At 41.2% G+C, this 20,663-nt stretch overlaps 1 long non-coding RNA gene across 1 annotated transcript in view; it reads left to right on the forward strand.

Moving 5' to 3' along the window:
* The window catches only part of LOC142094703 (uncharacterized), a 53,404-nt gene extending 44,569 nt beyond the window's left edge, over positions 1 to 8,835 (forward strand). Inside the window, exon 6 of the long non-coding RNA XR_012677700.1 lies at positions 8,736 to 8,835. This is a non-coding gene — a long non-coding RNA (uncharacterized LOC142094703). The remainder of the gene's footprint in view (positions 1 to 8,735) is intronic.
* Positions 8,836 to 20,663: the final 11,828 nt, after the last annotated feature.

Here is a 20,663-nt window from a genome sequence, read left to right on the forward strand (position 1 = left end):
GAGAAAATTAGTTATATAAAAACACTCCTTTAAATTATTAAAAGTGGCTGCTGCTCTTTGGTACATGCGCTGTTTGTCAGGTGTTGGAAATCTGGTAAAAATGGGAACAATCCCTGAAAACTGTATAGTAAGTGGAAATGTACCAATGGAGCAACGTGGCTGTTTCCCAAATAGAAATTAGTATCAAGCTTATCTATAAACTATGTTCCTCTCTTATGATTGGTATCAATTCTTTTACCAGCCACTTCCCCATGTTCTGCTACAGCAAAAAATTGTCTATTGCAGGTTTTATGGCTGTTTTACAATATCAAGCATTTGGAAAACCCCGTCTATGAATCCTGTTATGTGTCATCTGACCTTGCACCACTGGGTACAGTCATAGTTTCCTCACTCCTGCTCTTGGATTACTACTTGAATTCGCTGTCTGAAAGCATTGCCTTGCTTAGTATAGGTTTCAGGAATTGGCTTGTGGTAGGTCATGTGACATCATACAGTTTTGCTATTGGCAACTCAGTAGACACTATTACTGGGTTCTCGAGGGATTAGTTGCTCTGCAAACAGGATGATTTCAGTTTCTAATCTAGAACATAAAGTTCATTAACAGAATCCAAATGATTTCTCTGCTATTTCCTGTATCAATATAATTTCATGCAAGTTGAGGTTTTTATCAGACAGCTTGGGTGTACGTGCAAAAGCACCCTCTTCCCTAGTGTCTTCCCAAGAGCATTTTTGGCACTTTCCTGTCCTATTATGTTATCTCTAGCACGTCCCCATACACTGAGCCAGAGTTTGAACACCCTGTCAGTTACAGTGATGAGGGAGAGATATATAACTGTGATGTGACTGGTTGCTTTCTCCTCTAGGTAATAAGATGCACAGTTGTCAATCATGTAAACGTTCAATATACACCAGTGAGCTGTTTTCTTCGTACAGTAGCAGTTATGAGACAACCTTTCCATAGTGACTCACGTATGACTTTTGAGACTTGACATATATGAGAAGAGTCACCCTCAAATCATTATCTATCATACCTATATGTATATTTCCCTCGATATGGAGAAAATAGTGCTAGATCACACCTAGTAGGCATGCAAATTCATCTTATATTGAACATTGATTAAAATCCACAGACAAAGATCCATGTGTACATTCCAATAGTACGGAATACTTACCAGCCAGTGATGTAATGATCAGGGGATGCAGAGGAAGTAAAAACGTAGTTTTGTGTGGTCCAAGTACTTTATCACTTCGTATTATTGATGAACTATAAATAAATGTTCAGGAAATATTTTCTACAGATTAATTATACAGTTTTTGTTGTACAAAATTGTACTTAAGGTGTATCTGTCTTTTACTGGATACTCTGGCATCCACAGCAGCGCCAGCCCTCACTTCTCTGACCGCTTTTCCTGTTAGATACAGGTGAAGCAGGTGTTGAAGTCCATCCCGTGAACTTCCCATCATGCGGAAAGCAGCACAAGGCTGTTACAGCCATTGGGGGCTCTGGAGGATTGGGGAATGGGTCGACCACGATAAGTACACTTAAGGTTTTTTTTTTAATATAAATTTATTGAACTCCACCCAAAAGTATTTTTTTTCTGTTACGTGTAGATATCATTTAAGTTGAACTGTTATTTGCTGGTTTGTGACAGTTATGGGGAAAAGGCAATACTGAACCTCCATCAGCAGGGCCGGCGCTCCCATTAGGCAGCCTTAGGCAGCTGCCTAGGGCGCCGGCCTTTTGGGGGCGGCACTAAGGACTACTTTATACATAAATAATGCGGGCCGAGGGCAGATCGCCCGCCCACCCGCCCGCCCGAACCCCCGCCCGCAATAATGCGGTGCTGCACTGTAGCAGCACCGCATTTTAAAATTTACCTGGCGCCTAGTTCCCGGCTTCTGGCGCCAGGTAGTGACGTTACGACGCTGCCGCTGCGAGTGTAGAGTGTAGAGGAGCAGAAGACAGAGAAAGAAGCAAGCAAGAAGAGAAAGGAAAGAAAATGAAGAAACTAAGGTGAGTACAGGAAAGAGGAGGCTACAGAAAACAGGAGGGGACGGGGGACGGATGCTATACATATGGGGGAGAGAACGGAGGCTACAGCAAGGAGGGAGAATGGAGGCTATACAAGGGGGGGGAATGGAGGCTATACAAAGGGGGGGAATGGAGGCTATACAAAGGGGGAGAGAGAACGGAGGCTACAGAAAGGGGGCGAGAGGAGAGAACAGAGGCTACAAAAGGGGGGAGAATGGAGGCTACAAAAAGGGGGGGAGAATGGAGGCTACAAAAAGAGGGGGATAATGGAGGCTACAAAAAGGGGGGGAGAATGGAGGCTACAGAAAGGGGGGGAGAATGGAGGATATACAAAGGGGAGAGAATAGAGGATACAGAAAGGGGGGAATGGATGCTAAAGGAAGGGGGGAATGAATGCTACAGAAAGGGGGGGAATGGATGATACAGTAAATGTGTGTGGGGGAGAATGGATGCTACAGAATATTGGGGAGGGGGAGGAGGCTGGAGAAAATAGGGAATTGGGGGATTACAATTAGAAATGTCCTTGAGTTAGAGACTCTGGGGTCTTGTACTAAAATAGTGTCATGACAAAATGCAGCTATGCATAATGAAGCACAGCTTTAATTCACCTTGCTGGGGCTACTCTAGGATAGTTAAGGAACCATTTATGTGTTTTAGTATTTGCACTCTATTTGGCTCTCCTTTGTTGCCCTCTATTAGTATATTTAATTTTACATCTTCAGAATACATTAACAAATGCAAATAAAATAGAACGGTCTAGATTATCTGTCATTTAAATTACCTTTCTCTATTTATTTGCATGTGTTAGTATATTTAATATATCATCTACAGAATACATTAATAGACAGCAACAGAGGAGAGCCAAGTATTGGCCAAATACTAAAAAAAAAAGCCAAGTAGTGGGCAGGGGGGCATGTGAGTAGAGCTGGTGTTATGCGGCTGGCATATGTGACACAAGCTGATGGGCAAGGGGTGACATATGTGAGAACAGCTAGTGGGCAGATGGGCATGTGTGAGTGAAGTTAGTGGGCAGCGGGGTACATGTCAGTGTGTAACAGGTGAGTGATGTCATGTTTTCTTTTCTTTGTTTTGTTCTGAAGTCTAGCATTTGGAGCCTCCCCTCTAGATATCCTGTGTTTGCTCCTGGGCAGCAGTGAAGCCTGGACAGCATTCTGCATCAGACATCAGTGCTGCGTCAGACATCTGGACTGCATTGTAGCCAGCCAAGAGGAGGTAAGAGTTATTATTTTTAAGTGTGTTAGGGGCTGGGAAAATAGATATTTTTTTTTTGGGGGGGGGGGGGCGGGGGCGGCAAGCTTAAGCTTTGCCTAGGGTGCTGGGCAACCTTGCACCGGCCCTGTCCATCAGCAAAGCTTGTTAAAATTTTAAATTAGAAATACACCCTGAAAAGCATTTATTTTACCTAAAAAGTGCAAGAGTCCCCCAAGCCAGGAGGCCCCTAACCTGCCTTTGCTCAGTATATGATGTAGCCTCAGTGAGATGCTGTAATATATACTAGGCAATGGAATCTTCATTGCACAGCTCCCCCTCCCTTTTGCACAGAGACTCCTATTGCACAAACCCCCTTTGCATAGAGCCTCTTCCTATCATTCTTTCCATACCGCAGTGGATCCCAAGCTTTCTCAGTTCGAGGAACCCTTAGGGTCTCCATAATGTTTCCAAGGCACCTCTAATCCAAAATAATAACCAAATAGCTCCTGTCTTGCTTATCACCGGCCTTTATAGCGGTACCCTTGTGAGATCGCCAAGATACCCCAGGAAGCCGTGGCGCACAGTTTGGGAACCACTGCCATACCGCCTTTGCACAGAGAGAGAGAGAGCCCCCATTCGTTGGGAATTACCTTTGGTGATATGAAGCCTCCTCTTCCGCCACATAACTGTGTGAGGGTTCCAGCACCCTGCAGAGCTATGGCCGTCTCTATGATCAGAATGGTCTAAAATAATGATTGACTAAAACACCGGAAGCACCCACTTTCAGTTGTTTTAGGCTTAGGGTTTACCATACAATCCTAACCCAACTTTGGCTATTAAGATGTGACTCAGAAATGTCTGATGCTCTCTTCTTCCTACTCCTCTCGCCTTATCTTCCCTTGTCCCTTCTTCATGTCTCCCCCATTTTTCCACCCACTTCCCGTGTGGAGTTCTCTTGCCTCTGTGATCTTCTGGGGGTAGTTGAGCACGGTACTCTCGCTCCTATTTGGTTTCCAAAACGAGGCAAAACGTCATCGTGACATCGTCGGATGTCGAATCTCGCGAGTTTTAGAATGAAAAAATACCCGCCTCCACGGCGATCTAGCGCCATTTGAGAGAGGGACAGAGAAGAGTTAGGTCACAGAATAGAGCAGGAATAGAGCAGTATAGAGCAGCCATTTTTCAGAATTCGCACTACAAAGTGTTTGGGGTGTCATATCCCCCTTCTAAAACAGCTGTATTTGCTGAGTGCTGAAATTGTAATATGGCAGCACTGTATATTTCTGAATTTGCACTAATTGTTTGGGGTGTCATATCCCCCTTCTAAAAAAAGCTGTATTTGCTAATTGTAATTGCTGAAATAGAAATTATAGGCCTGACTGGCTTGGGCTAAATCTGCAGTTACATTTTATTGTACCATAGCTCACTCAGAAACAGGAGAGGTGACATTGTTGGTGTCACTCTCCAGTCTCAGTCATGATGATACTAATCCCTCTAACTCATGTGCTAAAGCAGAGTTGTCCAACCCGCGGCCCACGGGCCGCATGCGGCCCAGCACGCCTGTAAATGTGGCCCAGAAAGAGTTTGGGTTGTGGCAAGGGGGCAGCACTGTTAATGGAAAAAAAAAATCCTGCAAAAAAAAGAAAAGGAAATACTTACCTTGCGGTCACGCGGTCACGTCAGCTGGTACTCCGGCTCCCTCCCTTGTCTCCTCCTCCGTGCAGTGCTCGCAGTGAATGTTGAGCGTGATGTCATCACGCCCAACATCCATTGCGAAGCGCAGCACAGAGGAATCACCCGCGCGAGAAGAACAATCAGCAGCACAGAATTGGAGAAAAGAAGAGAAGAGGACAGGAGAACAAGCCGATTAAAAGGTAAGTTAAGGGGGATTTTTTTTATTATTTCAAGGGACGCTGACCAGTGAATAAAAGTCACCTGGTCCTGGAACATCATGGACCTTATCTCCCTACTACATACTTCTACTTGTAATACTAATGGGGCATTATATATTATTCTCTTTGGCCCATTATAAGTTGTTATCCCTTAACTAACATAGTGGTGTAATTAGCAAAACAGGTCACAATTTGGGGTCACAGTGATGTATATGTCAGGTACCGCAGGCCTGGTCAGGGCACCCTGATACAATGCCTGGCTTAAATGCACTTTATTGATATTGCATCGAAACAATACAAAAAGTGATTATAGTATAATAACTAGAGAGGATTTTTTGAACAGGGCGATTGAAAGGTAAGTATAGGGGGATTTGAAAAAAAAGTGATATATATATATATATATATATATATATATATATATATCACTTTTTAAATCTCATATATATATATATATGTTAACTATGTTTTCTGTGTTTTTTTGGATGATCAGCTATCGTTATTGTTAGTGTATCTTATGTGCGGCCCAAACCAACTCATCGTCTTCCAATGTGGCCCAGGGAAGCTAAAAGGTTGGACACCCCTGTGCTAAAGCCTATGTTGAAGTGCATAGGGGTTTTAAGTCAGAAAAACAAATATGAAAATAAAAAGTTTGTACCTTTTTAAAGAAAAAAACACCTCTCTAAAAAAGGTGAAAGTTTATTGTAGAAAAAAATAAAATTGCCAAGATACCATTCTACTCAAAATATTACCAGGCATACCAGCATCAGGTAGCTCCCTTCTCTTAGCTAGATTTCAGCACCTGTTGCAATATACACTGTCATCATATTCACCCTCATCATTGTATACATCTTCCTCAAACAATACTAATTCATCCCCGATGGAATCCACCATCATAGAAGTCTGTGTACTTTGATGTAATTGCTGATAATGGCCTTCCTCATGGAATTTGTAGTTCATTTTATGGCAGAGTTGTCACTATTTTTGGGCAATTCTTTTAGAGTAGAGCAAATATCAAAATGTTGTGCTCATCTGCATCACCACTGGGTGTCTTGGGAAAGCTAAGTTTTTTCAGAGAAGCAGTTGCCAGAGTAACTGAAGGAGTAGACGTCATTACAAGATGTGGATAGTTCTTGGATACTGGCGAAGCGAATTAAGTACTTAATCTACAATTACAATATAGTTAGCAGATTTACTTACTTTTATTTCATCCGTAAAATTTCTCTAGCTGCTTCTCAAAAAGTATAATTAAGGCAATCACTTGACTCAAGCTAACTGTGTCTGCACTCTCTTCATAGGTGACTACTTTGCTGGACTAAAGTACATTCCCCTCAAATGCTAGTCTTCTTGCAGCTGCTGCATCCTCCTACATGCTGTTGCAGAATCCCAAAAATGAGCCTAAATTTTTTGGGACACAAACAGCATCTCCAGCATGTTATTGTCATTTTTTAAAAGTTCTGTAACACCAAGTTGATTGTGTGAGCAAAACAGGAAATGTGATGGAATTGCACCCCCCCCTCCTCCCTGCTGTGTTGTAGTCAAACTTGCCGGAAATTAAACACAAACTCGCCCGAGTTTCAGCAGAAATTGAAACTCACTCGAGATTGAACAGAAATAAATGCACGTAGTTTAAGTTACCTGGTCAATGATAACATGACAGGAGGCACAATGGAATTTTAAATAGAGCATGTTTTTTTTTGTAGGGGCGGCAAAAATTAATAATTTTTAAATCTATTTTATTATATTACAGTGGCTTAATATTACATCACCAGTGGGGCAATATTTATATTTTTATGATATTGGAACAGTTAATATTTTTTGATGGGGACACCATTAAAAGTATACACTTGTGGCACTACAATTGCTAGCATGCACATGAGCTCTTGTAGTGTCACAAGTCTGTACTTTATATGGTGACCTCATCTGGAAATTTTAAGTGTTGCCACATCATACAAAGATAATTATTGCCCCACTGGTGATGAAATTGTAAGCCACTATTATCATCATCATCATCATCATCATTTATTTATTTATATAGCACCACTGATTCCGCAGCGCTGTACAGAGAACTCACTCTCATTAGTCCCTGCCCCATTGAAGCTTACAGTTTAAATTCCCTAACACACACTCACAGAGAGACTAGGGTCAATTATAATAAAATAAAATTAAAAAAAACCCTTACATATAATCTATAATGAAAATTGGACCACTAATTTATTCTTAAAACAAATTGCCCCCTGTAAGAAAATTTCAAATAATTTTTGCAACTCTACAACAAAAATGATGTTATTTTGAAACTTCCATTGTGACTTTCTTACTTTTTTATATTTGTATTGTGTGTCAGGAGTTTTAGACTTCTACTATACTTAGATACAGTTACCACTCCAGGGGGTAAATGTATTAAAGAGCGAATTTCGCAAATTGCTGATATTCTGCGACTTTAAAACTAAATTTAAAACGGCAATGTGTTTAAAGTCAAGAGCCGAATATCAGCTCTTTAATACATTTAGCCCCAGAAATCCCAATTTTTTATTAGCCCAGGGGTGCCAATAAAAGCTCAGCTCTTTTTAGCAGTGGGTGGCACATATTTTATTGCACCCTCTCATAGAGGCTCCAGCTCCACACTGACAAGGCTGCTATTGGGGGACACCATTCTGCAGGTTTCCATGTTATAGTATGGCCGGCCCTAGCTGTCTCCTACCCTGGTGATATTATATTTAGCCATTGTTCTCTTGTTTTACTGGGATCTAGAACAGCCTGTATGGCGCTGGTGCTGGTTGTGGATATTAGGGGTGGTGGCACACTTCCTTTTTTACATGATTGATTTTACTAGCAAAACATCTCCTAATAAATTTCAATGTAGTTTTCCGATAGGCCAGACTCCTTTTGACTTCCAAAAATCTTGACGGGTCCATGAAAATAGGCACTCTTGGGCGGTATGTGAAATGTCAAACACCTCAAGTTCTGTTAACGTGCCATAACATTTACATTTGTGATTGTTATTGTTATCTCTTTTATATAAGGAAACTTTTATTTAGTATTTTTACAGTTTACATTCTCCTGTCCTGGAATGAAGTGTGAGCATTATTGAGAGTTTTAGTGTATCAGTGTCATTTGTTCTACTCTCCACCTGCTAGGTGTACACCTAGTTGTACAAACACAGATGTATCAACATATCATTTTGACAGCTGACAGTGCGCTAATTGTCACTGATTTTCCATGTCAGGGCACCGAGTGAGGTTGTGTCAGTAGAATTTTCCATGTATTTTTAGTTGGATGAGTACTATTATTCTGAGATAACAGACTGAACACACACTCCAGCCCTGTACTCATTGGAAACAAAAATAAGGGCTATATATTGCTGCCCATAATGCCAGGAGGACTCTGTAATAACAGATGAGGATACAGGGACTAGCGAGGGGAACTCTGAGTGGTTATCACACACAGGGCTTCCAGACAGGAGGGGATAGGCAGGATGTTGTCAGACAATTTAAAGATCATCAGTTTAAATCACAGTAAAACAAAACAGATAAACTGTTTAAAAGCGAGACAATGTTTACATATTATTTTCATTAGCTGTATTACATATGCATCTGTTCCAGGTTTTAAAGACGCTTCCCTGTGTTGAAGTTTAAAAACTGGATGAAGATAGTTGTCGACAATTTCTTTACACTAATATCATTTGCGATGTGATTAATATACAAACGCGCAATTATTATTGCAAACAACAGCATATAATAATATGGTAATTTAATGTTCCCATGTAAATCATATCGAGTTTAGTTTCATTCGGTTCACAATCGCATACCATTGTTTCCGGTTGTTTATGAAGCTTTCACCCACCTCAAGGGACAATAGCCAGAGGGATATCATCGACCTATAGATGTGGACCTTAATATTGTATCTGTTTATCTGTGTGATGTCACTACTTTTTGTTACTGTAACTGTATAAATTGTTCACCACTGGCGTTGGAAACCAAAGCGTTCTTATAGAAGCTTACGGTCAGTGCCGACTGTGCAGGCGTATACATGCGATACTTTGCCCTGTAATCTATATTGCGAATAAAACTCTTGTGCTTTGGAACCACATCGATCGCAATGGAAAATTATTTTATTGCATGAGATATAGGGACATATCAACGGACATCCTGATATCAACCTAAAAATGTCAAATTGGGGGCTATTGTCACTTTTGTCCATCTACGCACTTGGGTTTCAAAAGAGGAACATTCAATAAACTACAGAGGAGAGATGCATTGCGTGTCAAGTGTATAATTGGCCCTGTAAACTGAATAGAAATATTATCCGTTGTGTGCTATTTTGGGAAAAAGATATGGCTAATAAGAAGCAAATGTTAAATATCATCATGAATAGTAACATAAAAGAAGATACAATTTGTTTAAACAGGCTCATTTTTGCTAGCATTTTAGCTAAATACTTGACATTTGCACCTAGCCAGACTTCCGGACACAAGCTGTCATAAAACACAGACTACTATAAAAGCATGAATGACACAGATCCGGAGAACTCAGTATAAACATGTTAGGTTGAATTGAGGAGCTACAACAGCTTGACATGCAATAAAGAAGTAACATGTATACCAATTGTTGGCAACTTGTGGCTCTTCAGTTGTGCAACTGCAAGATGCAGTTTCCATAGAGATGTAAAGCCACAGTTTGTGAAACTCCGATGTATATAATTTTTTTTAACTTCCCAGTTCAAAAGTCCTGGATATAGCTGTAAACAGTAGTTGTATCCAAAATAATGCAAAAGTAATATGTAATAACCACTAATGATTACTACAAAATCTTCTTGTAATTGCAAATTCTCCTTGTAATCCATGGGTGGAAGAAAATATAATTCAAGGGAATTTCTTGTAAACTATAGCAAATGTTCTTAATTTGTAATCTAAAGTTTTTTTCATATAATCCATGAAAAAATGTCCCTAATTTGTAATCGAATGGGAATTCTTTTTAATTTTCATACCCACTAAATTGTTATTTTAGCCCTTTAATCAATGGTATATGTCCTTTTTTTAATCTTTGGGATATTTTTATTGTAATACACTGGAAATTTAATCCACCCCTCCCCTCAAAAAAAATAAAAAATAAAAAATGTATCAAGTGAACTACTCCACTTGGAGCCCTGCCACAGAGTGGTAGTGAATTGAACTACTGGGGACCTCTATTACCCATTCTACCAGAGCCAGTAGAAGCACTGTGTCGCTCTAGGCAGTGGCCTTTTCCCATTTCAGAGGCAGAGTTTATTGGCTATACATTTGGTGTTGGTAAAAGGTGTCAGCGGTGTTAGGTGGATGTGCCAGAAATGCTTTTAACTTAGACAGGTTGCTGTTTATTGGACTTGGTAACACACTTGATTTATGCAGGTACTCACAGTTGTTGTGCAGTAGTACAGCAGGCAGGTTCATACACATATTAATGTCGGCTGTAATATACTAGTATCCCTTATATACATACATGCAGATGGTAAGCACTTGTAGATATGCTGCACATCTGTGCAGGATTCTTGTGGGCAGACTCTCCTATTTATATATATGTGTAAACCAACGGGTAATGGTGTTACAACCCCTTAATCCAGTGGATCCCAAACTTTCTCAGTTCGAGGCACCCTTAGGGTCTCCATAATTTTTTCAAGGCACCCCCAAGCCAAAATAATTACCAAGTTGAAGCCGCCTTGCTTGTCACCGGCCCTAGCTGCGGCACCCCAGGGAGCCGCGGCACCCAGTTTGGGAACCACTGCCTTAATCTAATCCATACCTGAACTGCACTTTTTAGCCATGTTGTTATCAGGAAGTATCATATATGTAATTATATCATCTCCTTGGAAAAGTACTTCAGGGGTTAAATTCCACCTCCACAGGGAACACTCAGGAGTTAAGTGAATTAAGCTATCATTATTATTTCTGTTTGCTCCCTATTGTCCACTAGTGAGCTCTACAGCCAGGCAGGAGCTGGACCCAGCAGGGGTCACCTGAGGGAAGATACCTGGGGAGGTAGGGGAGGGGGCTGGATAGTGTAAGCAGCCGACCAATCAAGACCTTTTGCAACTTCCCTGGGCAGGTGGGATTGGGAGGTGATAAAAGAGGCTACCCTGGAAGCTGGACATCTGTGACTAACCTTTTGGCCAAGAGGTGATGCTCTACCAGAGATGCGCTGTGGAACATATCTCACTAGATTTATTTGAACTGATTTCCTTATTTGTTGGAGGCAAAGGCTCCGGTCACATACTAGAGGCATTCCGGATGGAGACGTCCTGCCCCACTTCTGGTCCACTAGACCACCAGGGAATATGTCTACAAACAGGAGACGGAGCTTGGCGCTTCATCACAACAGAGCAACTAAACAAAGACAACGTCTCCACCCCACTTATGCTTCTTAGTTTAGCAGACCTTAGGAGACAGAAGGAGGAGGTGACATCTCCTGCTCCCTTCAGTCTGGGAGAGTGGTGTGGGAATGGGACATGTAAGTGAATGGAATTTAATCGTTTTACAATGGGCAGGAGAAGTGGTGGTATGGTAAGGCAAACCGCTATATACCAGCCCCCTTGATTACCTCATTACCAGCCAAAAGGGCTTTTAGGTAAGTCTAGTGTATGCCAATACTGAACTTGTATTCCTGACCCCCTGGGCAATAATCAGGGTAATGTATAAAAAAATGTAAAAATCTTTACTTAAATATGTGGAACTACAATTCCCGAAAACCCTAGCAGCCACTATCTGTTTGGGCATGCTGGTAATTGTAAAGCTATAAGTTCAATCATCCCTATGGCTGCCAGAGTATGCTGGTGTTGATAGAACTACAAGAGCCAGCATGCAATGGCAGCCGGGGTCCAGTGGAACATGTATCTGAACAAACCTAGGCAGCGTCGGACTGGGGCATAAAGGGCCCACCGGGGGACTGCAATGCTAGGGGCCCACTAGAGGGGGTGTGGCCAGCCATCATAGAGGTGAGACCAGTCACTAGAGGGGGTGTGGCCAGCCATCACAGAGGCTGATTCACTGATTTCCCACTTCCTATCAGTGGCTTGTGCGTTGCTGTCTGCTACATTTCTCTTCCAAGCAGGGAAAATGGCTGACAGACATCTGGCAGGCATACATGGAAGAAGAGCTGGCATTAACACGGGCACTATCTATACAAAAGCCAGGCCATGCAGGTCACTGCAGACTAGATAAGTGGACCAACTTAACTGATAACACCCATGGATTTAGTTTTTTATTCTCTTCTACAGAAACACTCCAAAAATAGCTACATAGCCCAGGGTGAAAGTGACTTTGATGTTTGTCAGAATATACAAACGTCTGTTTTTCTTTCTCCTCTGCGGATGCTATCTCTAATATTCTGTGGAAACATTACCAGATCCATTTATTCACTCCTTAATTTCAATACCACTACAAACTAAGTCTTGCAGTGGAATAGCTATGAAATATGTGACATCCTGATGCTAGTATTAGTCGAGTTTAAAAAGTAAATTTTTAGGCGAAGTTTCATATTTATAAAAAAAATAAAAAATATTAAATATTCCAGAGGTATCACCTTGTGCTTCTTGTACACCAGGGAGTATATTTACTAAACTGCGGGTGTGAAAATGTGGAGATGCCTATAGTAGCCAATCAGATTCTAGTTGTCCTTTTGTAGAATGCACCAAATAACTGAAAGCTAGAATTCTGATTGGTTGCTATCGGCAACATCTCCCCTTTTTCAAATCCACAGTTTAGTAAATATACGCCCAGGTCTGACCTGGCATCGGAGAAGTACAACTTTTTTTAGTTTCAGTAGCTATTTACCATTGCACTGCCATTCCTGTCTTTAAGCTTTGCCTTTCACACTCATTTTGTCAGGTGGCTTAAGACAGGTAGGTTACCAGCGCACAAAGCACAATATATTAAGCAATTATTGACAATTCATTAAAAAACTAATTGGGTTTTATACATGTTACCTTCTGTTTAGAACACTAGTGAACCCCCTCCCCACTGACAAATCTGATTCAACATGAAAAACAAAATATAAAATAATATAATCTTAAAGACATTCTCCAATTAGAAACAAAAAAGATGATATAATCATATTGTGATGCAGCTATAGAAATCTTAAATCTTACAAATCATTGTCTTCTGCCATTTAATAGACTTGCAGTTTTTCCAGTTAAGAAAATCTGGCATGTGAAGAAAAACACTTCCCCTGCAGTATAAATATATTTATTTCTGGCAAATACCAACATTGCTTAAATATGTTCTGGTGACAAAAATGTTGCTGAAAACAACAAGCTTGTATTTTACTATTAATTATCAAACAAACAGAATTTAGAATGGGATATTGTGGGTTGGGACTGCAGGTGGATATGCTGTTAACTAATTCATCCCATGTGCTACAGATTTACTTAGTAACAGTTATTTACATAGCCCCTACATAGTACGAAGGGCATTACAGAGAAAATGTAATCTTTAACATCAGTCCCTGTCCCAGTGGAGCTTACAGTCTATATTCCCTACCACTAACACACTAAGGTTAATTTTGTCAATCTATCAGTAAGTATGTAACCCACACAAACACGTGGAGAACATTCACGTGTTTGTGCGAATGTTCCTTATTTCTGATAACTTACATGCCTCACTTGTGAATAATATAAATGATTACATCACTCTGTATGAGCACCTATTTTTTTTAAAAAAAATACAAAAATGTGATGCTTCCCTAGAAATACAAACTTTTATGTTTGATGACCCTTGTAAACTTTTCTTAGGCTCCAAGGTCACAAGTTCTTATATAGACCAAGTGCAGTCACAGGAAGGAATTTCAACAAAAATTCACACCTCTGCATTATCCCTCTAACAGTTTAACAGTAGAGTCCTACACGCAGTGTGATGACAGCAACACATTTTCATCAGAGCTGAGAGTCACTTGGGGCATCGAAGGCTCTTACTAGTTACTGAGAATTCCACCACAGCCAGAGGCTATCATTCCTGATCTCAGAATCGGTACTTCAAGCGTTAACTGCTGTCTCTGTGCATTCATACATTTACATTCATTGTGGTTTCTGTTTCTCCTTACCTGTCTTTGCTGAAGACTAATGTGTATGTATATATGTATATATATATATATATATATATTTACTTATATTAATAAATGTATATATACTCTCTCTCTCTCTCTCTTTCTCTCTCTCTCTCTCTCTCTCCTCCTGTTAATTATTGAATTGAGGTGTTTCAATCAGACCCGTTGCCAGAGGTGTATGAAATCAAGCACCTAGCTATGCAGTCTCCATTTGCAAACATTGATGATACAAAATGGGTCGTTCTGAAGAACTCAGTGACTTCAGGCGTGATACTGTGATAAGATGCCATCTTTGCAATAAGACGGTTTGTGAAATTTCATCCCTGTTGGAAATTCCACGGTCAACTGTAAGTGATATTTTTAGAAAGTGGAAGTGTTTAGTAACAACAGCAACTCAGCCACGAAGCGGAAGATGACGTAAAATCACAGTGCGGGGTCAATGGCTCATAGGCGCATGATGTGTAAAAGTCATCAACGCACTGCTTATTCCATAGCTGAAGAATTCCAAACTTCCACTGGCATTAATGTAAGCACAAAAACTGTGCAGCGGAAGCTCAATGGAATTGGTTTCCATGGCAGAGCACCTGCATGCAAGCCTCACATCACCAAGACCAATGCCAAGCGTCGGATGGAGTGGTGTAAAGCACACTGACACTGGACTGTGGAGTAGTGGGAACATGTTCTGTGAAGTGACAAATCACACTTCTATGTTTGGCAGTCATATGGGCGACTCTGGGTTTGACGGATGCCGGGAAATGTTACCTGCCAGACTGCATTATGCCAACTGGGAAGCTTGGCGGAGGAGGGATAATGGTATGGGGCTGTTTTTAAGGGTTTGGGCTAGGTCCTTTATCTCCAGTGAAGGGCAATCTTAATGCTTCAGCATACCAAGTCATTTTGGACAATGCTATGCTTCCAACTTTGTGGCAGCAGTTTGGGAAAGCCCTTTTCTATTCCAACATGACTGTGCCCCAGTGCACAAAGCAAGAACTACAAAGACATGGTTTGATGAATTTGGTGTGGAAGAACTTGACTGGCCCACACAGAGCCCTGATCTCAACCCCATCGAACACCTTGGTCAGACCTCATAAATGCTCTACAGAATGAATGGGCACAAATTCCCACAGAAACACTCCAACATCTTGTGGGCAGCACAGTGGCCTAGTGGTTAGCACATCTGCCTCACAGCACTGGGGTCATGAGTTCGATTCCCGACCATGGCCTTATCTGTGTGGAGTTTGTATGTTCTCCCTGTGTTTGCATGGGTTTCCTCCGGGTGCTCCGGTTTCCTCCCACACTCCAAAAACATACTGGTAGGTTAATTGGCTGCAATCAAAAATTGACCCTAGTCTCTGTCTGTCTCCCTCTCTGTCTGTCTTTGTGTGAGTGTGTGTATATATTAGGGAATTTAGACTGTAAGCTCCAATGGGGCAGGGACTGATGTGAATGAGTTCTCTGTACAGCGCTGCGGAATTAGTGGCGCTATATAAATAAATGATGATGATGATGATGATGATTGTGAAAAGCCTCCCAAGAAGAGTGGAAGCTGTTATCGCTGCAAAATGGGGACCAACTCTATATTAAAATATATGTATTTGAATACAATGTCATTACAGTCCCCGTTGGTGTAATGGTCAAGCGTCATACTTTTGTTCAAAATTTTTCTTGGCGGCCTTACAGTTTATATTCTCCATCACTCAAACACACACAAACCCTGACATGACAGAGCCTATGACAGGTCCTCTTTAAATAGATGTTTCATGCCCTTTGACATTGCCATGGATATTTGAGGTTCTATTTTAATAGCATTATTAAGATCCTGCCACAAGAAGCATTCATTTTAGTTCATTTCAGATCTTTGTTCACTAAGCTCTTTGCTTGGTTATGCTATGTAAATTATAGTCTGTATTGCTAAGATGAATTTCTTATGTCACTACTAATAGTTTTCCTTTTTTTTTGCCTGATTAATGTCAACAATCTAGGCTGTATTTATATCCATGTGGAACAAGATAAGATGTGTGTCTAGCAATAACTAATTAGGATTTTAATTTCCAGTAAAAGAACACTGTTTAGTAATTTACAATGCATTTATATAAACAATCTTAAATCCTCCAGGTCAGTGCTGTGCAAGTAGTGGCCTGCAGCTGGTCCTCCGAGGCTTTTTATGTACGTACTAACAACCTCCATATACTCTACACTGTCATGTCAGTTTATTAATAGCAATCGGCCAGCGAGAAAATACTTCTAACATATATACGTTCCTTTGCATATAAGTACTTAGGTTGCACGGCTCTAGGTTATTAACATACTTTTCAAGCTCTGTTACAGACAAGACAAAAAAAAGAAACTGCTAATTTGTCCTTAGGCTTTCCAGCTATTGCTGAACAAAAATCTCTGCTTGAAAGCTCCTCTTTGGTTTTAAAATGGGATATTATTTGAATCTATCTATTCAACAGGTAGCCCAAAATTCCCCCACATGCCATTACAATCTCCCCACATGCCTCCATTTGCCCCTCAGACCTCCCCACATGCCACTCAAACCTCTGGACATGTAACTCAGATTTCCCCACATGCCACTCAAACCTCCCCACATCACTCAGAGCTCCCCACATACAACTCAGACCACCCCACATGTTGCTCAGACCTCCCCACATGTCACTCAAACCTCCCCATGTCACTCAGACCTCTCCATATGCCTCTCAAACCTTCCCATATGTCACTCAGACCTTTCCACATGTCACTCAGACCTCCCCACATGCCACTCAGATCTCTCCAAATCCCACTCAAACCTCTCCACATCCCACTCATACCTCTCCACATGCCACTCAGACCTCCCCACATGCCACTCAAACCTCCCCACATACCACTCAGACCTCCGCACATGCCACTCAGAGCTCCCCACATGCCTCTCAAACCTTCCTATATGTCACTCAGACCTTTCCACATGCCACTCAGATCTCCCCACGTCACTGAGACCTCCCCACATGCCACTCAAACCTCCCTACATGTCACTCAGACCACCACACATGCCACTCAGACCTCCCACATGACACTCAGACCTCCCACATGCCATTCCAATCTCCCCACATGCCTCAATTTGCCACTCAGTACTTCCCACATCACTCAGACCTCCCCACCTTCCACTCAGACCTCCCTAAGTGTCACTCAGACCTCCCCACATGCCACTCAGACTATCCCACATGTTACTCAGACCTCCCCACGTCACTCAGACCTCTCCACATGCCTCTCAAACCTTCCCATATGTCACTCAGACCTTTCCACATGTCACTGAGACCTCCCCACATGCCACTCAAACCTCCCTACATGTCACTCAGACCACCACACATGCCACTCAGACCTCCCACATGCCACTCAGACCTCCCACATGCCATTCCAATCTCCCCACATGCCTCAATTTGCCACTCAGACCTGCCCCGCATGCCACTCAGTACTTCCCACATCACTCAGACCTCCCTAAGTGTCACTCAGACCTCCCCACATGTCACTCAAACCTCCTGACATGTCACTCAGACCACATGCCACTCAAACCTCTCCACATGTCACTCAGACCTCCCCACATGCCACTCAGACCTCCCCACATGTCACTCAGACCTCCCCACGTGCCACTCTAATCTCCCCACATGCCATACCCCCAAACTGTCAATTCTTAACACATGACAAATAATGAGCATCACTTCCGCTAGCTGCGTCCCAGCTGTTATGGCAACAGCCGGGACATCACTTCCCTCTGCTCAGTTCCAGCCATCACCATAGCAACATCCTAGATACTTTTCTACTCTGCGCCATGTCCTGGTAACGCTGAGCAGCCAAGCGCGTGCGCATTAGGTTGTCATTGCCTGTGGGGTAATTATTTAGTATTGTTATCAAGCAGGCAGCCCCTGGGGCTTATTGTGATGCAGATCTCCCCTCTTCTCTGATTTGATACTTATTGGATACTCCTGTTTGCTGCCAGCCCTGACCTTAATGCCTGTCCCTCACCATCCTGTCTGCTACGGACTCCCGACCCCAGCCTGTTACTGACTACCCACTAGCATCCTGTTATGTCTATACCATAAAGATTGTCCAGTGCGATCAATGTGGTTCCAACGCACAAAGAGATTTAATAGCAAAATATAACAAAGTATAACCGATACATACACATGCGCACTGGATCCAGTAACAGCTCATCAATCCTGAAGTCTGTGTATTCAGAGAGTGTTACTGTACCAGTGGCCTGTTTATATACAATTTGGGTTGAAAAGTAACAGTGATAATGTCAGAATGTACACAAAAATAGCACTAAGATCGTTCTTCACTGGTTCAGGATTCAGGATAGTCCCGTACAATGCAGGTCATAGGTCAGTTAAAACGATGCTTCTCCAAAGGTGGAGGCAACTCACTCCAACAGCTGTGTATGTGTTTTGCCTCAGAGAACCGCCAAAATTCTAGTTTAAACTAACCTTTTAACATATTCAGTACAGAGCATTTTTAGTATTAATCTTATACAAATCATAACTAGCGATCACAATGTGCGATTGCTAAGCCATAGATACCGGATTCCTGCTGGTAACTATGGATTAATATAAGACCAAACACAATACATTTCTTATCACCTGAACCCTAAATATCTTTAATGTAGGTTTACCTTTGTGTAATAAATCTCTAAGTCTTTTATATTAATAATAAAAGAATGTGCGTTGGAAACTTTATTATAAGTGAACTATTTACAAATGTAGGATGAATGTAAGTGTATTCACTTTGTTTATCTATATGATTGCGTAATTAGCCACAGTTTGCTGTTGCCTACGAATCGCAATCATACAGGAAAACATAACAATCAGTATTTATTAATTTAGAACGACTTCATCCAATTATTTGACTTCGACAATCCGAATTTCCTCCTCCTACCTTTCCGCTGCGGTATTCCTCAGAAACTTGCACTACATTAGAGTTAAGACCTGGGGGCATCCAAGTTCCTGTGAGCGCATCAAGCTCTACAGGAAAGGCGGTTGCTATAGACGAAGACCTCTACCAGAAGGTCTGTAAGTTTATGACAAGAGCCGCTAGCTTAACAGGCAGCCATCTCAGTGGGATGTACCAAAGCAGTATAATGAAATAGGGTCGGCTTAAGAACAACAACACTAATGGTGCAGCTTTTTTTGAGCCACATTTTGAAAGGTTTTCCTTCTAAACTGCCTTTCAAATGTAGTCATATCCCTTGTTGCTGATATCTTGAATCCATTGATCCTGGCTGGTAAGCATACTACCACCCCGAGACTGTACTAAGTGACTTTATAGTGTATGATATATTGCTGCTATATCATGATCTTCCTGTATATATTGTTAATATTTGTACTAATTTATTTCAAGTATATTGTTTTGTAACCCATGTTTGCTATGTACCTGCCCCCACTTTCTCCATCCCCCCTCATATTATCTTTTTTGGGAAACATTGAAAATACATTGTCTTTTAAATTAAAAATGTATTATCTTTACCAGAAAAATACAAAACAAAAAAAACCCAACATAAAATCCAAAATGGGTATTAACGATTAGCTTATACTTAAACCTAACTAGGTTCAGCACAAAATTGTACAATGGAAATAGAAATATCAAGTCATAAAAAACCTGTTTGGAAAACAAAGAATTTGTTACAGATGAAGTCGTGCAAAGTCAATATCATATTTTACGTATTAATTACATTATAGTTGTCTGTTATCTATATTCAGTGTTCCACTGCGCCGTGCTGGAAACCATGCTTGTGATACTGGAGCAGAAAAGACAGTACAACCCACCTACATGTAGTTTAGTTATCTGTATGACCCAGAGAGTGTTTATAAAATTTATAATTATACCAATGACACCATATGGTATAATATTTATTGCTGGCTTTTCTACTTGCGTACAACTCTCGTTAACCAAATTCCCCCAATTTTGTACCAGGTTCAACAGCAAACCATCTCCATGCAATTACTACTTTCGCAAGTTATGTTACTTAGATAGATGTTTATTCATATGGGCATTTATATTGCCACGCAGCTGGTACCATATGTAATATGGGATATATCGAGTGCGGGCTTATTTCTTTTCTAGTTTTGTCTCAAAATATTGTCTTATGCTGTCTTAACAGCTGTCCATCAAGCCTATTTAAGGCTCATTTGGGTGTAGAAAACACAATATGTCGGAATGGAGCCATGAAAGAGTTGTATTTTGGGGAGTTACAGTCAGAACACCTGCCTATCCTGATCTGCTTAATCAAAGTGAAATAGACCCTGTGAAAAATATAGAAATAAATCTGCTAATATCTTAAACAGGCAGTAGCATCCCTTGCACATTTTAACATCAGTGTCCAGTCCTCATCTAATATGTGGCCTATATTTTCTGCCCATTTATTTGCAAGGACCTCAAGACTATTAGGTGATACATGAGAAAGGAGTTCTGAGTATAGGGCTAAGGTTT

This window comes from Mixophyes fleayi, chromosome 6 (assembly GCF_038048845.1).
Source record: "Mixophyes fleayi isolate aMixFle1 chromosome 6, aMixFle1.hap1, whole genome shotgun sequence".
In the NCBI taxonomy this organism is placed as follows: domain Eukaryota; kingdom Metazoa; phylum Chordata; class Amphibia; order Anura; family Limnodynastidae; genus Mixophyes; species Mixophyes fleayi.